Here is an 18814-nt window from a genome sequence, read left to right as displayed (position 1 = left end):
ACTGAAGAGTCGAGCGTAAGTAAAAGTGATGTAATACAGATTCCACATGAGGTAAACGTTGCAGTTGTGAATACACCTTTTTGTTACAGTACTCCAAAATTGCAACGAGGAGAAGTTAATATTGAACTTAAGTTCAAGATTTGGAAGAAGATACATTTGACAGCTGATAAACAGAAGATTTTAGCACCTTTTTTTTGAGTATGCAGATTTATTCCGAGAACGTGCAAACTGACCTGTCACTCGATTCAGCATCGTATTCATACTGGGAATGCAGCCTGAATCTCATTGAAACCTTACCGAATACCAGTCAGTCAAAGAGTTGGTAGAAGACATCGGCGAAGAACAATTAGAAGCCGGAATTATAAAACAGTGATCTTCCAGACCCACCGTGGTGATCGCCTGTTGTAATTGTAAAGAAGAAATCAATTTCTGGAGAACAACAGTTCCGTTTCTGTGTTTATTACCGTTCTTTGAATGCTGTGAACACACCCGACGTTTACCCTTTAACTGGGAACTGCATGCTAGAGCCCATGAGTGGGCCATGTTGCTCAGCGGCGCCTCCAAGGAGCCATTCACAACAGTACTAGAGAAGCAGTACGAAATCCAGATGTCTTATGCATACAGAGGTGAGCCGGAGGGCCGAACAGTTGCTGCTGGACTATTAATGGCCACTGAAAATAGAGAGACAATACAGAATCCTGTGGGACTTTCCTCCTGGGTATGGGTGGAACTATGAGAGGCACCAACTTGGACATGGAAAGTACGGAGCGACAGGCAGGTTTGGACAAAAAACGGGGTGTGGGTCCCGGAGACCCCACTCATACAATGTGCTGAGCGTATGATATCGCCAGGTTGTGTCGTATGCTGTACTTAAGTCAGCGTTTTCCAAACGGCAACACCTGGTTGCTGTCGTTTTTGTTTGGACGGCAGACTCGATGGACAAGACCATCAGTGGTAGAGCGACCCTGGCGGAAGCCACCCTGACTTGGAGCCAGCAAGCCACATGACTCCAGGACCCAACCCAACCACCGACATACCACACATTCCAGCAGCTTACAATGAACGTTTGTGAGGCTACTGGGCAGATAGTTATCAACATCAAGCGGGTTTTTACTGGGGTTTGAGCACCGGAATGATGCTCTTCCGCCATTGCGATGGAAAGATGCCATCGCACCAGATTCAGTTGAAGATAACGAGGAGAAGTCGCTTATAGTCAGATGAGAGATGTTTAATCATCTGACCATGGATCTGATCCAGCCAAGGAGCTGTGTCAGGGCAATGCGCTAGATCACTGAGGAGCTTCCACTCTGTAAATGGGACGTTATAGGATTCTCTGGGGCATGTAGTGAAAGAGGACGTTCTCTTCCAACCGCCGTTTGTGAGTGCAAAAAGCTAGGGCGTAATTCTCCGACACAGAGGCTTGAGCAAAATGCTCGGCAATCGCCTTTGCGCCGGTAAATCGCCATTTATGTTAACACTGAATTCTGTTGGGGTCTGGTACACAAAAGGACGTTTGATCTTTGCTAAGACTTGGGAAGGTGACATGGCACCCATTGGTCGAGACTTTTCTCTCCCAACACTTCTGCTTCCATCATTGGTAAGTTGTTGAACGAAGGCACAGAGCTGTTGTAAAGGCTATGAGCTGCTCCAGGGAAGGGTGCTGCTCATGCCACTGTAGAGCTCACTGATGCTCCTTAACTGCTTCAGCGACTCCTGGCGACCACCAAGAGACTACCTTACACCTCTGGCACCCTGAAGAGCGAGGGTCCACGTTTTCTGCGAAGAAACAAGTTTAGTCATCTGCTCAACCATCATATCGATGTTACCGAGTGGCGGAGAGTCAACAGTAACAGCATAGGTTTAAGTTTTTCAGTCTGCCTTGTTTAAAGCCCATCTGGGCATGTCTGATGCTGGGGCAGTGACAGGAAGATGCGGATGTGGTCACTGCCACACAGGTCGTCATGTGCTCTCATCATCGGATTAGGGAAAGACAGGGAAAGAAGTCGGCCGTGCCCTTTCAAAGAAATCATCCTGGCATTTGCCAGGAGCGATTTAGGGAAATCACGGAAAACCTAAATCAGGATGGCCGGACGCGGGATTGAACCATCGTCCTCCCGAATGCGAGTCCAATGTGCTAGCCACTGCGCCACCTCACTGTCGTTAAGTGATCACCAGTGGATAGATGGGAGAGGTCCTGGGCTGCAAATTGATAAATCAATGGCTCAGTAACTACCTCAAGCCACATTGAAATGTGTGGCGGCCCCAGTGTTTCAGAGGTAGAGGTCGAACTGAGACAGTAATGTTTCGGTATCTCTGGCTCTGCCAGTAAGCACACTGCCACCTCAAGGGGTTATGAGCGTTCAAATCTCCCAGAAGTAGGAAAGGTTTAGGGAGTTGATCAATCAGTGCACCTAATACAAACAGGGGTACTGCAGTACCTGGAGCAAGATATACATTGCACACAGCTATTTCCTGTGTCGTCTTATTTTGTGGTTTTAGGGCGCACAACTACAATGGTCATTAGCGCCCTGACTAATTTAGGAATGTACCACGATGCACGAGGTTAAAACAGCAACTAAAAGGGGCAACACTATAAAAGACGTATTAACAAACATAGGATTAAAAACTACAGCATAATCAAACGTCCTTAGACAGGTGTGTCAAACTGATAAAACGAAAAACGCGAGCAGCAGCTCTTGGGTCATCCGCTAAAATGGCATCCAGAGTACATGACAGGCCAAGATCAAGACGCAGCGTAGTAAAATCCGGACAGGACGTTAAAATGTGGCCGATCGTCAGCAATTGCCCATATGGACAGAACGGCGCCGGAGCTGCCGTCAGCAGATGGCGATGGCTGAACTGGCAGTGTCCAATTCGTAGCCGGGCCAAAACGACCTCCTCCCGCCGAAGAGGACGTGAGGAGGACGTCCAAGCTACGGAAGAGGTTTCAAGGCCCGAAGCTTGTTGTCCCTAAGTGCAGCCCAATCGGCATGCCACAGCGATAAAATGCGCCGACAAATGATCGTGCTACAATCTGATGAAGGGACACAACAAGAAACCGTCGAGGCTGGAGGACCGCAGCCTTGGCCGCAGCATCTGCAGCTTCGTTCCCATAGATACCGACATGGCCAGGAACCCACAAAGCTAACTGGAGACCCGTCGTCCACCAGCTGCTGAAGAGAGCGTTGGACCTGGTGCACGAAAGGGTGAACCGGATACGGATCACTGAGGCTCTGGATGGCGCTAAGAGAATCTGAGCAAATGACATAAGCAGAGTGTCGGTGGCGGCAGACGTAAAGAACAGCCTGGTAGAGGGCAAAGAGCTCAGCTGTGAAGACCGAACAATGGCCATGTAGCCAGTATTTGAAACTTTGTGCCCCGACACTAAAAGAACACCCGACCCCGTCATTGATCTTAGAGCCATCTGTATAAATGAAGGTCATATTAATGAACTTCGAACGAAGTTCGACAAAACGGGAGTGGTATACTGAACCGGGGGTAACCTCCTTTGGGAGCGAGCGGAGGTCAAGGAGAACGTGAACCTGAGCCTGGAGCTAAGGTGGCGTGTGGCTCTCGCCCACTCTAAAGGTTGCAGGGAGTGAAAAATGGTGTTGAAGGAGGCGACGAAAGCGAACACCAGGTGGTAGCAGGGCAGAGACATACAACCCATATTGACGGTCAAGGGAGTTAAAAAAGGAACGATACGATGGGTGGTCGGGCATAGACAGAAGCAGACAGGCGTAACGACAAAGCAGCATATCGCGCCGGTAGGTTACTGGCAATTCACCGGCTTCAGCATGAAAACTCTCGACGGGACTAGTATAAAACGCTCCAATCGCAAGACGTAAACCCCGATGTTGTATTGAGTTGAGGTGGCGTAAGATGGACGGCCGTGCAGAGGAGTATACAAAGCACCCATAATCCAGCTTGGAGAGGACGATCGACCGATGTAGGCGAAGTAGGACGGTTCGATCAGCTCCCCACGACGTGCCACTGAGAACACGGAGGACATTTAGAGAACGGGTACAACGGGCAGCCAAATTTGACATGGAGACGAACTAAGTTTCCTGTTAAATGTAAGACCTAAAATTTTTGTTGTCTCCACGATTGGGAGAGCAACGGGGCCGAGTCGTAAGGACGGTGGGAGAAACTCTTTGTAGCGCCAGAAGTTAATACAGACCGTTTTCTCGGCAGAAAAACTGAAGCCATTGGCGACACTCCAGGAGTAAAGACGGTCAAGAGAACGCTGAAGAGGGCGCTCCAGGAAACATGTACGCTGCGCGCTGCAATAGACGGTAAAATCGTCCACGGAAAGGGAGCCTGATACATCATCTGGGAGGAAATCCGTTATTGGATTGATCGCTATGGCGAAGAGAGCGACGCTCAAAACGGAGCCCTGTGGCACCCCACTTTCCTAGCGAAAGGTGTGACAGGACAGAACCCACACGTACCCTGAACTGTCGATCCATTAAAAAGGAACGAATAAAAAGAGGGAGGCGACCGCGAAAGCCCCATGTATGCATGGTGCGGAGAATGCCCGCCCTCCAACAGGTGTCGTAAGTATTCTCCAAATCAAAGAACACAGCCGCTGTCGGGAGATTCCGCAAGAAGTTATTTATAATGAAGGTCGACAGGGTAACCAGATGGTCAACAGCAGAGCGCCTTCTACGAAATCCACATTGTACATTGTTAAGTAGGCGTCGAGATTCGAGCAGTCAAGCCAACCAAGAGTTAACCATTTGCTCCATCACCTTACAGACACAGCTGGTAAGCGAGATGGGTCGATAACTGGAAGGCAAGTGCTTGTCCTTCCCCGGCTTAGGAATCGGTACAACAATAGACTCGCGCCAGCATGTGGGAACATGTCCCTCAATCCAGATGCGATTGTAAGTACGAAGAAGGAAATCTTTACCCGCAGGAGAAAGGTTCTTCAGCATCTGAATATGAATAGAATCAGGCCCCAGAGCGGAGGACCGTGACCGGGCAAGTGCATTTTCGAGTTCCCGCATGGTGAATGGGGCATTGTAGTTTTCACAATTCGAGGAGTGGAAATTAGGTGGCCGAGCCTCCTCCGCCTGCTTTCGGGGGAGGAAGGCAGGGGGGTAATGAGTGGAGCTCGAAACCTCTGCGAAAAAGCGGCCGAAGGCATTGGAGACATCCTCAGGGGCCAGAAGGACTTCATTCGTGACCGTCAAGCCAGAAACTGTTGAGTGGACCTTAGTACCAGATAGCCGGCGCAGTCTACCCCATACAACAGAAGGAGTAAAACTGTTGGTGCTGTGAAAGCAGTCCAGCTGGTTTTTGCTTTCTTTAAAAATACGACGACACTGCGCACGTAATCGTTTATAATTGATACAATTCGCCACTGTAGGGTGGCGTTTAAAGGTGCGTAAAGCACGTCGACGAGCACCTAAAGCGTCTCTGCATGCTGCGGTCCATCAGGGGCCCAGTACGCGGCGTGGAGAAGAAGTAGTGTGAGGGATGGAATATTCAACAGCAGTGGGAATGACTTCCGTGAGGTGTGCGGCCTGACTATCGCAGCTTGTGAAGGTTTGATCCTGAAAGGTCGCCCTGGAAGTGAAGAGCCCCCAGTCTGCTTTGGAGATGTTCCAACTAGTTGAGCACTGAGAGGGGTATGATGCAGGAGATGGATAACACACGGGAAGTGGTCGCTCGAATATGTATCAGAAAGCGCATACCACTCAAACCGGCGTGCAAGTTGGGTAGTACGTACAGAGAGGTCAATATGGGAATAGGTGTGAGAGGTGTCTGAAAGGAGAGTAGGGGCGCCAGTATTGAGGCAGGCTAGATTGAGCTGGTTGGAAACATCTGCTAACAGGGAGCCCCTCAGACAGGATGCTGCAGAGCCCCAAAGAGGATGGTGAGCATTGAAGTCTCCAGTTAACAAAAATGGTGCAGGGAGCTGAGCAATAAGTTGCAGTATGTCTACGACGAGCGGACGGTGCGAGCGGAGCAGCAGTTTCAAGTCCTCTCGGTTGGAACGAATGCTGCAAATATTCCAGTGAACGAATGCTGCAAATATTCCAGTGAATAGGTGCCATCGTGAGAAGAAGAAGATGCAAGAAGGGGGTCATCGAGAAGGCCGCTAAGGGCCCGGCTTCGAGAGAGTACTGCCGCCGCTAGCAGGAGGCGGACAATCATCGTTCATCGGCCATCTTCTGAAGATGGCCGCGAGGGGGAGCTTCCTCTGCTGGTGAACGGCCAGATGTTCGGGTACCAGCGGTGCGGCCAGGCGAAACGGATGACGGCCTGGGGCGGCAACCACTGGGGGAGGGGGGGGGGGGGGGCGCAGGAGGAGAAATGCGTCGTGGCGGTGAAGGAGAACTGTGCTTACTATGAGCCTTCTTGGAAGGCCGTTTTGCTGAAGGATTGGTCGATGGCTGAGGGTTCGAGGAACGTAGAAGGTCTGCATGAGACGGTTCTTTCTTGAAGGCCCGTGCTTCTGACTTATGGGTCTTCGTCCTGGCAGAAGCTGATAAAAGTGCTTGTGTCGGAGGGGCGACGGGAGGAAGAGGAGACGTCGACCGGGCGATCTTAGCACTGGCCGAACGGACGACCGTTGTGCTGAAGGTCGCCACCTCCCTGGTAGTCCGAGGAGAGGCGAGGACAGAACTGTACTTCCACGCTGGGAGCAACGTGGGCTTCCTGCTAGCGAATAGCTTGCGAGCAGCCGAGGTGGAGACCCTCTCTTTGACCCGAATTTCTTGGAACGGCGTTCTTCCTTGTAGACGGGACAGTCGCGTGAGGACGCTGCAAGGTCACCGCGACAGTTCACACAACGAGGAGACGGAGGTGGACAGTCACCCTTATGGGCAGCCCTGCCACAAGTCACAGATGTAGTCGCATTGGAACAAGAATGGCGAGTGTGATTGAAACGCTGACACTGGTAGCAGCGCTTAGGTGTCGAGACATAGGGGCGAACAGAAATAACCTCGTAGCCCGCCTTGATGCGTGACGGCAACTGAACGCTGTCAAAGGTCAAGTAAAAGTGTCTGGACGGTACAAGGTCATTGTTGACCTTTTTCATGACCCTATGGACAGCCGTCACGCCCTGCTCAGCGAGGAAAGAATCTCCTCGTCAGTCAATCCGTCGAGTGATCTAGTACAGACCACTCCACAAGACGAATTCAAATTACGGTGAGCCTCCACCCGGACAGTGAAAGTGTACAGGAGTGTGGCCTGAAGCAGTTTTTGTGCCTTAAAGGCGCTCTCCGTTTCTAGTAACAAGGTACCATTACGCAACCTGGTACGAGACTTGACAGATCCGGCTCTGGCATCTACGCCCTTCTGGATAACGAAAGGGTTGACAGAGGAAAAATCCTTTCCGTCCTCAGATCGAGAAACTACGAGGAACTGTGGAGCAGGCGGTAGTACTTTTGTAACTGGTGGCTGGTCAAGTTTCCGTTTGTGGGCAGAAGTAGAGAGAGAAGAAAAATTTTTTGCGGAAGTATCCCCCATGATTGCCTTCGTCTCTTATGGCGCGCTCCTTCTTTGTGGGGACCCTCTCAGAGGGCATTCCCACATTAAGTGATTGTTCACACCTCAGGTCACACCTCCCGAGAAACGGGCGGAGGGACCAATCGGCACGGTCGGAAGGTGTCAGCTCAGGCAATCACCCCTCACAGGGCGGGGAATTACGCATGGGTCGGCAAGGAGGCAAGGAGGAGGAGGCAAGGAGGCAAGGAGGAGGAGGAGGCGAGGAGGAGGAGGAGGCAAGGAGGAGGAGGAGGCGAGGAGGAGGAGGAGGCGAGGAGGAGGAGGAGGCAAGGAGGAGGAGGAGGCAAGGAGGAGGCAAGGAGGAGGAGGAGGCAAGGAGGAGGCAAGGAGGAGGAGGCAAGGAGGAGGCAAGGAGGAGGAGGAGGAGGCAAGGAGGAGGCAAGGAGGAGGAGGAGGAGGCAAGGAGGAGGAGGAGGAGGCAAGGAGGAGGAGGAGGAGGCAAGGAGGAGGAGGAGGAGGCAAGGAGGAGGCAAGGAGGAGGAGGAGGAGGCAAGGAGGAGGCAAGGAGGAGGAGGAGGAGGCAAGGAGGAGGAGGAGGAGGCAAGGAGGAGGAGGAGGAGGCAAGGAGGAGGAGGAGGAGGAGGAGGCAAGGAGGAGGAGGAGGAGGAGGAGGCAAGGAGGAGGAGGAGGCAAGGAGGAGGCAAGGAGGAGGAGGAGGCAAGGAGGAGGCAAGGAGGAGGAGGAGGCAAGGAGGAGGAGGAGGCAAGGAGGAGGAGGAGGCAAGGAGGAGGAGGAGGCAAGTAGGAGGAGGAGGAGGAGGAGGCAAGTAGGAGGAGGAGGAGGAGGAGGCAAGTAGGAGGAGGAGGAGGAGGAGGCAAGTAGGGAGGAGGAGGAGGAGGAGGCAAGTAGGAGGAGGAGGAGGAGGAGGCAAGTAGGAGGAGGAGGAGGAGGAGGAGGAGGAGGAGGAGGCAAGGAGGAGGAGGAGGAGGAGGAGGAGGCAAGGAGGAGGAGGAGGAGGAGGAGGAGGAGGCAAGGAGGAGGAGGAGGAGGAGGAGGAGGAGGAGGCAAGGAGGAGGAGGAGGAGGAGGAGGAGGAGGAGGCAAGGAGGAGGAGGAGGAGGAGGAGGAGGAGGAGGCAAGGAGGAGGAGGAGGAGGAGGAGGAGGAGGAGGAGGAGGCAAGGAGGAGGAGGAGGAGGAGGAGGAGGAGGAGGCAAGGAGGAGGAGGAGGAGGAGGAGGAGGAGGCAAGGAGGAGGAGGAGGAGGAGGAGGCAAGGAGGAGGAGGAGGAGGAGGAGGCAAGGAGGAGGAGGAGGAGGAGGAGGAGGAGGCAAGGAGGAGGAGGAGGAGGAGGAGGAGGAGGCAAGGAGGAGGAGGAGGAGGAGGAGGAGGAGGCAAGGAGGAGGAGGAGGAGGAGGAGGAGGCAAGGAGGAGGAGGAGGAGGAGGAGGCAAGGAGGAGGAGGAGGCGGCAAGGAGGAGGAGGAGGCGGCAAGGAGGAGGAGGAGGCGGCAAGGAGGAGGAGGAGGAGGCGGCAAGGAGGAGGAGGAGGAGGCGGCAAGGAGGAGGAGGAGGATGGCGGCAAGGAGGAGGAGGAGGAGGCGGCAAGGAGGAGGAGGAGGAGGCGGCAAGGAGGAGGAGGAGGAGGCGGCAAGGAGGAGGAGGAGGAGGCGGCAAGGAGGAGGAGGAGGAGGCGGCAAGGAGGAGGAGGAGGAGGCGGCAAGGAGGAGGAGGAGGAGGCGGCAAGGAGGAGGAGGAGGAGGCGGCAAGGAGGAGGAGGAGGAGGCGGCAAGGAGGAGGAGGAGGAGGCGGCAAGGAGGAGGAGGAGGAGGCGGCAAGGAGGAGGAGGAGGAGGCGGCAAGGAGGAGGAGGAGGAGGCGGCAAGGAGGAGGAGGAGGCGGCAAGGAGGAGGAGGAGGCGGCAAGGAGGAGGAGGAGGCGGCAAGGAGGAGGAGGAGGCGGCAAGGAGGAGGAGGAGGCGGCAAGGAGGAGGAGGAGGCGGCAAGGAGGAGGAGGAGGCGGCAAGGAGGAGGAGGAGGCGGCAAGGAGGAGGAGGAGGCGGCAAGGAGGAGGAGGAGGCGGCAAGGAGGAGGAGGAGGCGGCAAGGAGGAGGAGGAGGCGGCAAGGAGGAGGAGGAGGCGGCAAGGAGGAGGAGGAGGCGGCAAGGAGGAGGAGGAGGCGGCAAGGAGGAGGAGGAGGCGGCAAGGAGGAGGAGGAGGCGGCAAGGAGGAGGAGGAGGCGGCAAGGAGGAGGAGGAGGCGGCAAGGAGGAGGAGGAGGCGGCAAGGAGGAGGAGGAGGCGGCAAGGAGGAGGAGGAGGCGGCAAGGAGGAGGAGGAGGCGGCAAGGAGGAGGAGGAGGCGGCAAGGAGGAGGAGGAGGCGGCAAGGAGGAGGAGGAGGCGGCAAGGAGGAGGAGGAGGCGGCAAGGAGGAGGAGGAGGCGGCAAGGAGGAGGAGGAGGAGGAGGCGGCAAGGAGGAGGAGGAGGAGGAGGAGGCGGCAAGGAGGAGGAGGAGGAGGAGGAGGCGGCAAGGAGGAGGAGGAGGAGGAGGAGGCGGCAAGGAGGAGGAGGAGGAGGAGGAGGCGGCAAGGAGGAGGAGGAGGAGGAGGAGGCGGCAAGGAGGAGGAGGAGGAGGAGGAGGCGGCAAGGAGGAGGAGGAGGAGGAGGAGGCGGCAAGGAGGAGGAGGAGGAGGAGGCGGCAAGGAGGAGGAGGAGGAGGAGGCGGCAAGGAGGAGGAGGAGGAGGAGGCGGCAAGGAGGAGGAGGAGGAGGAGGCGGCAAGGAGGAGGAGGAGGAGGAGGAGGCAAGGAGGAGGAGGAGGAGGAGGCGGCAAGGAGGAGGAGGAGGAGGAGGCGGCAAGGAGGAGGAGGAGGAGGAGGCGGCAAGGAGGAGGAGGAGGAGGAGGCGGCAAGGAGGAGGAGGAGGAGGAGGCAAGGAGGAGGAGGAGGAGGAGGCAAGGAGGAGGAGGAGGAGGAGGCAAGGAGGAGGAGGAGGAGGAGGCAAGGAGGAGGAGGAGGAGGAGGCAAGGAGGAGGAGGAGGAGGAGGCAAGGAGGAGGAGGAGGAGGAGGCAAGGAGGAGGAGGAGGAGGAGGCAAGGAGGAGGAGGAGGAGGAGGCAAGGAGGAGGAGGAGGAGGCAAGGAGGAGGAGGAGGAGGCAAGGAGGAGGAGGAGGAGGCAAGGAGGAGGAGGAGGAGGCAAGGAGGAGGAGGAGGCAAGGAGGAGGCGCAAGGAGGAGGAGGCGGCAAGGAGGAGGAGGAGGCAAGGAGGAGGAGGAGGCAAGGAGGAGGAGGGAGGGCAAGGAGGAGGGAGGAGGCAAGGAGGAGGAGGAGGCAAGGAGGAGGAGGAGGCAAGGAGGAGGAGGAGGCAAGGAGGAGGAGGAGGCAAGGAGGAGGAGGAGGCAAGGAGGAGGAGGAGGCAAGGAGGAGGAGGAGGCAAGGAGGAGGAGGAGGCAAGGAGGAGGAGGAGGCAAGGAGGAGGAGGAGGCAAGGAGGAGGAGGAGGCAAGGAGGAGGAGGCAGGAGGATGGCAAGGAGGAGGAGGAGGGCAAGGAGGAGGAGGAGGCAAGGAGGAGGAGGAGGCAAGGAGGAGGAGGAGGCAAGGAGGAGGAGGAGGCAAGGAGGAGGAGGAGGCAAGGAGGAGGACGAGGCAAGGAGGAGGAGGAGGAGGAGGCGGCAAGGAGGAGGAGGAGAGTAAGACAGTGAGATGGAGAAGAACAAAGAAAGGAACCAACCAAAGGAAGGAAGAAACTAGAAGTGAAAAACCAAAATGAACGCAAATATAGGTCGTGGAAACCGTCCATCTCCGGACGCAGGCGCTAAATACCCCTTGAGGGGGAGGGACTCCTTTTATTCGCCTCTTACGACAGGCAGGAATACCTTGGGCCTATTCTAACCCTCGGACCAGCAAGGGGGGGGGGGTGTTTACTAAATGTACGAGGTTTCAAAGCCAAACTACAACACTTAGTAGTTTATGTACAACCCTGGTAACAAGGCCAAAAACTCTTAGTGAAATCTGGGCAAAGAAGTGCCTAATGCAAGGAAAGATTCACCTACTTCGTTACATAAACGGATGAGAACCTATGCTTTTCATAATCGTGTTAGGACTGTTTAACATCAAACCATTTTAGCGAAAAATACATTCGCAGTAGGTTGTAAGCCGCGAGGAGAGGCTGCTCGTTACATAATGATTTCTAGCCACTTGCTAAGTTAACCGAACCTCAAATATAGTGCTGTTGTACCCCAATTATCGACTGAAATTATTCACTTTTCTGCAACGCGATTTATACGTGACTGACAAGATACAAAACGGGAAAGCAAAATAAAAGACATTGAAATAAACTTAATTCCAGTGGTGAAGAGTGGCATTTTTCGTAGGGAAGGCTGAGAATTATGAATTGCGAAAAAGCAAAATCTTAAATCTTGTAAAACATGAACACCACACAAGTGACTTAGTAGAAATCATGTAACTAAGGAACTAGTACATAAATGCATAAATATATTAAACACCTACACATTCATTAAAATTTAATACATACTATTGCACGGTTAGGCCTACACTTTTTATAAAATTGTTCTACCCTCCTGTCCTTTTTTCTGGTTGTAAACGTTGATGACACGAGGTATGAAATCCTGCCGATTTCTTTAAGGTTTCACAGTTCCCGTCTACCGGTACAGCCAAAATCGTAATAGTTGATGGTGTCATTTGTGTTGTGAAAGTTGGCCATAACGCTGTTAACGTACCCATGCTTCTTTTGCAAGACAGTGGTCGCTGGAATTGCAAGAACCAACGACAGTAAATTTCACATTTAGAGAACACATTTTTAATCCATTGCTTATAATCCATTTAAAGAGGTCCTGAGGCTCTAAGGAAATTGTTTGGCCTACTATAACCTGCGGACATTCTCATTTACAAGGTGTGTAGAATAGTTTCAGGGGAGTCCTGTAATCTAATACTACTAACGTGTCAATTATTTCTAAAACTAGCCTTCTCAATTTCTGAACACTGTTTCGTTACAATTAATTTTAGCTTCTACTAAATTTGTAAGGCTCTTACCTTCCACAATGCATTTCAAAATAGTTTCCTCGCATTTCAAGTCTTTCACCAGTCTTAATGCAGTTTTCAGTTTCAAGCTCATGGCGTCTTCTGTCAATAGTTTTACTTTGCAAATGTAAACATGATATTTGTAATGGAGGGAAATGTAATTGTACAGCTGCAGTACAAAAAGAAACCTGGTCATCCAGAATCTTTAGCCCAATCGCTTGATGTAAGAAATTATCCCAGCCTTCATTTTCTATCCCATCATTAAATGCTGATTATGTCTACAGTGAATAATCGTTTGTATAGCGCGTGAATGAAAATACCTTCTTTCACACGAACCTGGTAGTTTAAATCCCCATTCCACAGTAGTGCTCTTTTTGCAGGAACGTCTAAAAATGCGTGAAATCCTGGTTTGCCACAAAAATGTTTAATCGATTAATTTTTTACAAGCACAGAGGAGGGTCAACTGATGTGCATAGCAGTGGATAGAGAGCGCATGAGGATACGTTTGTTTCATGGTAGAATGGACAATTTTTCCGTGCCACTGCACTGCAGCCGCTGTATGTTTGCGAAACTTTTTATCAGTATCTTAACTGCTTAACACTTGCAACGAAACAGTGGCTATGCCTTGTGCACTCCGGTTTTTGGGTAAGTCAAAATCTCGTTATATCCTCATTCGTTATCTCCAGAACGATAATTTACATTTATTTGAATTCCAGTTGAGACATCCGTTGTTTCGTCGGCTTGTACCCTGCCACTTAACCACCGTTTTGAATTGTACCCTTGTTTGGATAATTATCTTAAAAATTTTCCTTAAGATTTTTCAGTGAAATGAGATGTATTGTGGCCAGGGTCTCCCGTCAGACCGGTCGCCTAGTTTAAGTGGACGCCACTTCAGGGCGTGTCGATGAGGATGCAATGAAGAAAATACCCGGTACCTGATGAGAAAAATCACCGGCCCAGTCGAAAATCGAACCCAAGCCAATTTGCGCGGCAAGAATTCGCGCTGACTACACAGCTATGGAGACGGACAGATTTTTTAATAGACAAACTCCTGGTGGAAGAACGAAAGCTGACGCTAAGTTTATCTTCCAAAGAAAGACTAGAGAATTATGCAGGGTTTTCAATTGGAAAATTCTGTGGGTCATGTCATGAAATAAATGCGTGCATGGAGTTGTATTCGGAAATACCATGCCTTGCGACAGATTGATTTAAATATTAGACGTCGTACCATTTTCCTTTCGACAGCAGAGTCAAGACATTATCGATGACACCTGACGTGACTGGGCACACCCGGAACACCACTAGTCATTCACCAAAACTACTTGCATTTCAACTACTTAATACATGTTACAGCTCTCACCATAAGCATGTTAATTTCCGATTTAACATGTATTGCTCGAAATCACTGGATTCGTTAAAATTCAGAAAACAAGCTTTATTCATCTATAGTGACACTCCTCAGATGTGTCCCATAAACATCTGCAGATTTCTCCAGAAACACCGACAAAAACAAACTGACAGGCGGTTAGCTCAACCGCCCAACATGGAAAGTTGGTCGGCCGGTGAAAACGCCTACACGCGTTCTATATGTCGCTTGGGTGGTGCGTGTGTAAACTGCTTCACTCACATCTATTACCTTTGGCAACTCATCTTTCAACCTGATCTAGACCTCTAGCTGTGCTACAGATCGATCTGAAGCCATAACCATGATTTCAGGGGGGGTGGGGAGAGTGGGTCGCAATGTATCTCAGTCTGCACTTCATACATGGTAACAATTTCGAAGGTAACAGTTTTCACCGAAACCGCCAATCCCACCTGTAGTTCAGACGCCAAAAAAGGCCAGTACGTCGCGAGCGTAAATGTGAATTTAATGCTTCCAACAAATGAAGTAAGGGAGGAACGAGAGAGACCATGGCGCGCATCCACTTCGTGGAGTTGGCTGCCTACACCCTTGTTCTGCGCTTCTGCGATAGCTGAATGAGTCATTTTAACTGGAAAATCCAATCCCAGTGCTGGACGTTAAGCCCTAAAACGACCACACTTCGACAAATCCTCAAGCAATGGCAAATTTGACAACCAAACCCGTATAGGAACGAGGTTTGTCAGTTCAATCTCACTTTGAAGCATACACTGCTCGTATTTTTGACACAGAGAATGGCACTAACGCAGATAAAGCAGTTCTGGCTTTCACTTCCACATTGTTTAGTGATGAGAAAACGGGCACTTGTCGACTTTAGGGGGACAATTTTCGAAAATATCTCACTTTTTGATCAGTTAGACTATGTTGATTTAAGATGTCTGTTTACATCCCCGATAAAAACTTTATAATATATCGAGAGAAAAACTTAATGAAAATCTCATTTTTTGACCGGACCACGAATGTTATTTGCAAACATCATTCGAGCTACATCGTAGCACATCAAAGCACTTTGATAAAATCGCCTCATTCAGTTTACACTAAAATCAAAGAACAGTGTTAAGTGTTAGAACAAACGCACAGAAGAAACACCGAACTAACTCTTAACGACTAGAATTTTCCCTGATTTGGCCGAATTTCGTATGGCAAATTTGTTAGACGTTGGCCGTGATAGTGGTTCAGCTATTGAATGGGCTTTCGGTCATGATTTGCTGAAACGTGGGATTATGTGAAAATGGCCAATGCCTTGGCGGTGTGAATGAAATGTTGGTAGAACGCAAGCAATATGCCGACGGTCGTACTGTAAGACGCATTTGCAGGAAGATTTCAATTCGGCAATTTTTTTCACAGGTCTATCGAATGCATTATCAAAATGGCTTACTTCTGTAGCTTCGAATTCTATAAACAGGAATTTTTGATGCGTGAACCGCAAATCTCTGCTAATACGGCTGTGGATTGGAAACAGTTCTGCAGAGGCATTTGGCACGAGTGTTTCGTGCAAGAACCGATTTTTTAGGCGGTCTAGGGCATACAGTTAAGGTTGACTAAAGCTGTTTTGTCCGAAAATACTATCGAGGTGACAAGGTTAAGCAACCGTGGGTATTCGGGGGATACGACACAGACCAGAGAAAGATTCCTCGTTCCTTTAGATCGAAGAGACGCTACAACTTTGCTGCCGATTCTACAACAATATGTGCGGCCTGGGACCACTATTGTTTCCGATTTGTGGGGATCGTTAACAGTCCAGAATTTACGTAACCACCATTTGATTGTTAATCATTCCATGCATTTCGTTGATGCAATTATTCACGCAACTACTAATCGTGTTGAAGGCATATGACAGAAAGAAAAACAGAAAAAAAGCGCATGTTTGGTACTCAGTGCAATATGCTGTCCAACTATTTGGTCGAGGTTCTATGGCGGCAACGCTGTGGATCAAACCCATTTCACAATTTGATACATCACATCATGCGCCTTTATCCAAATGCGATTTAGCTTGCTGCAATTTAACTTCAATGATCTTTACGCATTGTTATATTTCGATTACATGAGAATGTTTTATTGTTTCAATCACATTTATGTTATATTGTTACATTTTGACTAAATGACAATGTTGCTTTACTGTTTCAAAACTGATAAATGTCATATTCGTGATCAGCATAGTCAAACCGACTATAATCCGTAAAAAAAATATCTGATTTCATGTGGGGCCCCCTAAACTCGAGAAGTGTCGAAAAACGTCCAGGAAATGGATTAAAATGGGAAAAATATTTATCCACGAATCTCCCAGTATACATAAATGGTAGAAACGGTGAAAAAATTCTCAAAAGTATCATTGGCTGGTTTTCTGGCAATAGTTTCACCCTGAATTTCACGTTCATTTCCGAATAACTTGCTGTAGGAGTAGTATGTGCCGCTCACCCGCGATCATCTTTTAGGCATCTGTTTAAGGAGCTGGGCACTGACAACTACACAGTCTACTAATTCCTCATGGAGTTAACAATGAGGTACATAATTACAATACCAGAAGCAAAAACGACGTTCATTAACCAGCATTAAGATTGTAGCACAGAAAGGGGTGCACAACGCTGCAACAATTTTTTGAGCACTTACCCAGTGATATAATATGTCTGACGGCAAGGTAAACTGAAATAAATTGAAAAGTTTCTCCTTAACAACTATTTCGTAGAAGCGTTTCTATGATTGCAATGTGTAAAAGCTGGTGGGGTTGGAATTGCCAACTCAATCCGTATATCTTCATTTCAGGAAAAGGGGGGGGGGGGGGGGGGAGATTATATGGTGATGTTTATAGTACAAATTTGCAATATGAATGTGAAATGACTCCTTCCACATGACTTATCGTGCAAACAGATCCCTGAACAAATGGTTCAAATGGCTCTGAGCACTTTGGGACGACGTCTGTGTTCATCAATCGCCTAGAACTTAGAACTACTTAAACCTAACTAACCTTCGGACATCACACACATCCATGCGCGAGGCAGGATTTGAACCTGCGACCGTAGCAGCGGCGCGGTTCCAGACTGAAGCGCCTAGAACCGCACGGCCACTCAGGCCGGCGATCCCTGAACATTTAAAGCACAAACTCTCCGAAAGGAAATTTTCTTAAAACCTGATTACACGAACTTACTTACAATGGTTGATGAAACCGTTAATAACTGTGTTAATGCTGCTTCGTCCTCACAGTGGAATAGGCACACGGATGCCAAGATTTGTCCCCATACTTGGTCCTCTTACGGCAGTTCTTTAAAATACACCGTAAGGACATACAGCCCACATTGTCCGTAGACGAACCTGAGAGTTCTATTACTTATTTCACTGCGCTTTCACTTTTATGTTGTGGGTGGAATACACTCCCATCTTTATCTCTTCATGAGAGATAAGGCATCACAACCCTTTTGGTTATTAAGATTGATACTTCCTTTTTACCTATGTAGTTTCTACAGTTGTGGAAACTCACGACACGGTGGGATAAATTTTAATAAAACTATTTCACTGAATATGAGCGGCGAAACTTCGTCTTTGCAAGAGCTTTTCGACAAAAAGCTTAACAAGATGCCAGCGGTTATCGGTCTATGCTTGGCAAGTTACACAGCACGGTAATTGTATAGTTACGTTAATTAATTGAGGTGAAATCTGTTTTATAGCGTACGGGGGTGGGTGATCTTCACGCTACCCTGTGTGTACCCACTACTCCGCGATGAACTGAAACGTTCTGGCAGCCACGCTATTTGCAGAAGCTGTGACCGGCTCAACGCGTTACGCACCATTATTTACTTGTAATTACGGGACACCCCTTGTGCTAGTCTTCCAAACACCGTTGCCAACTGCAGTTAACCCTCCCAGTAAGTATTCTATGCAATGAAAATTCTGTGACATTTGACTGCAGAGCGCAACTACGAAGCTAAGTGTCCCGAAGCAATTATTGCACAAACAGTCAAAAATCCCGAATTAACATTTATTCAAACTAGTATCACTGCTAGGAGTATGCTGAAGCAACTAATTGTTCACCTTTTTCCGAAGTGTAAGGGAAAATTAAAATCCTCTAAGGAATTAAAGTAAACCACAGTTCGCTAAACACAGCAAGCACTGACATCACGCATGAACCTCTTCGTTGCCCGCAGATAAATAGGGAAAACTCTTTAACGGCTGCGCTGCGAGGCGTATCAGCAAAGAATGATCCGTACTTACCGAGAACTGCGCAGTGAGACAGTAAACAGCGAAGAGATACAGACCCAGGAGGCACTGCTCGCGGAATACGGACGACCGCATTCGTAGCTGTCGTCCTCGCCTCCATTTCGTTATCTACATGCAAGTCGCCGAACTGGGGAAAATAAAAACATTCGCGGCAGGCGGTCGAACACCCAGAAACGGAAATTCCGTCCAGAATACTCCCATTTTACTATAAACTCCGGTACTACTCACTCTCTCCACGCACACGAAAGCCTCGCGCCGTAAGGCCGAACTGTGGCACTCAACGTCAACACTCTGAGAGTTAATGGGTTACCACCGCTTGGACAGACACCAAGTGAATCGACGCTAGCGCCTTCCACACCAGCAATCGACACGAATCACATCTCGATATCAGACAGGTGTCGCAATCTACAAATTTGTAGAGAACTCTCAGGGCAGGCTTTACAGTCATGATTGTCGATACCGGAGGTATATTTTAATATGAAGAGTCTTGGTTTCTGGCACTGTGCAGCGTATTAAGTTATGGATGAGGTGTTACCTGTAGTAATTCTCTGGGCTATGGAAAATAGTTTCAGTTATCTATGAAGGAAATTTAATCAACGCGATATTCAACTTTAGTAGGGAAGAGAGCACACTAGCTCCAACCGCAACGTTTCTTTCCTTATTTGGAGGTAAAACTGAGAGAAATATTCAAACTA

The 18814-nt window shown here is 50.1% G+C and overlaps 1 long non-coding RNA gene across 1 annotated transcript; it reads right to left on the bottom strand.

Moving 5' to 3' along the window:
- Nucleotides 1–17480: 17480 nt before the first annotated feature.
- On the bottom strand, nucleotides 17481–18451 carry LOC126284698 (uncharacterized). The gene is made up of 2 exons (XR_007551529.1): nucleotides 18348–18451; nucleotides 17481–18246 (listed from the first exon to the last, which is right to left on the bottom strand). It is a non-coding gene; the product is annotated as an uncharacterized LOC126284698 (long non-coding RNA).
- Nucleotides 18452–18814: the final 363 nt, after the last annotated feature.

Source organism: Schistocerca gregaria, chromosome 8 (genome assembly GCF_023897955.1).
Source record: "Schistocerca gregaria isolate iqSchGreg1 chromosome 8, iqSchGreg1.2, whole genome shotgun sequence".
In the NCBI taxonomy this organism is placed as follows: domain Eukaryota; kingdom Metazoa; phylum Arthropoda; class Insecta; order Orthoptera; family Acrididae; genus Schistocerca; species Schistocerca gregaria.
This window is presented reverse-complemented; position numbering and strand designations above follow the sequence as displayed.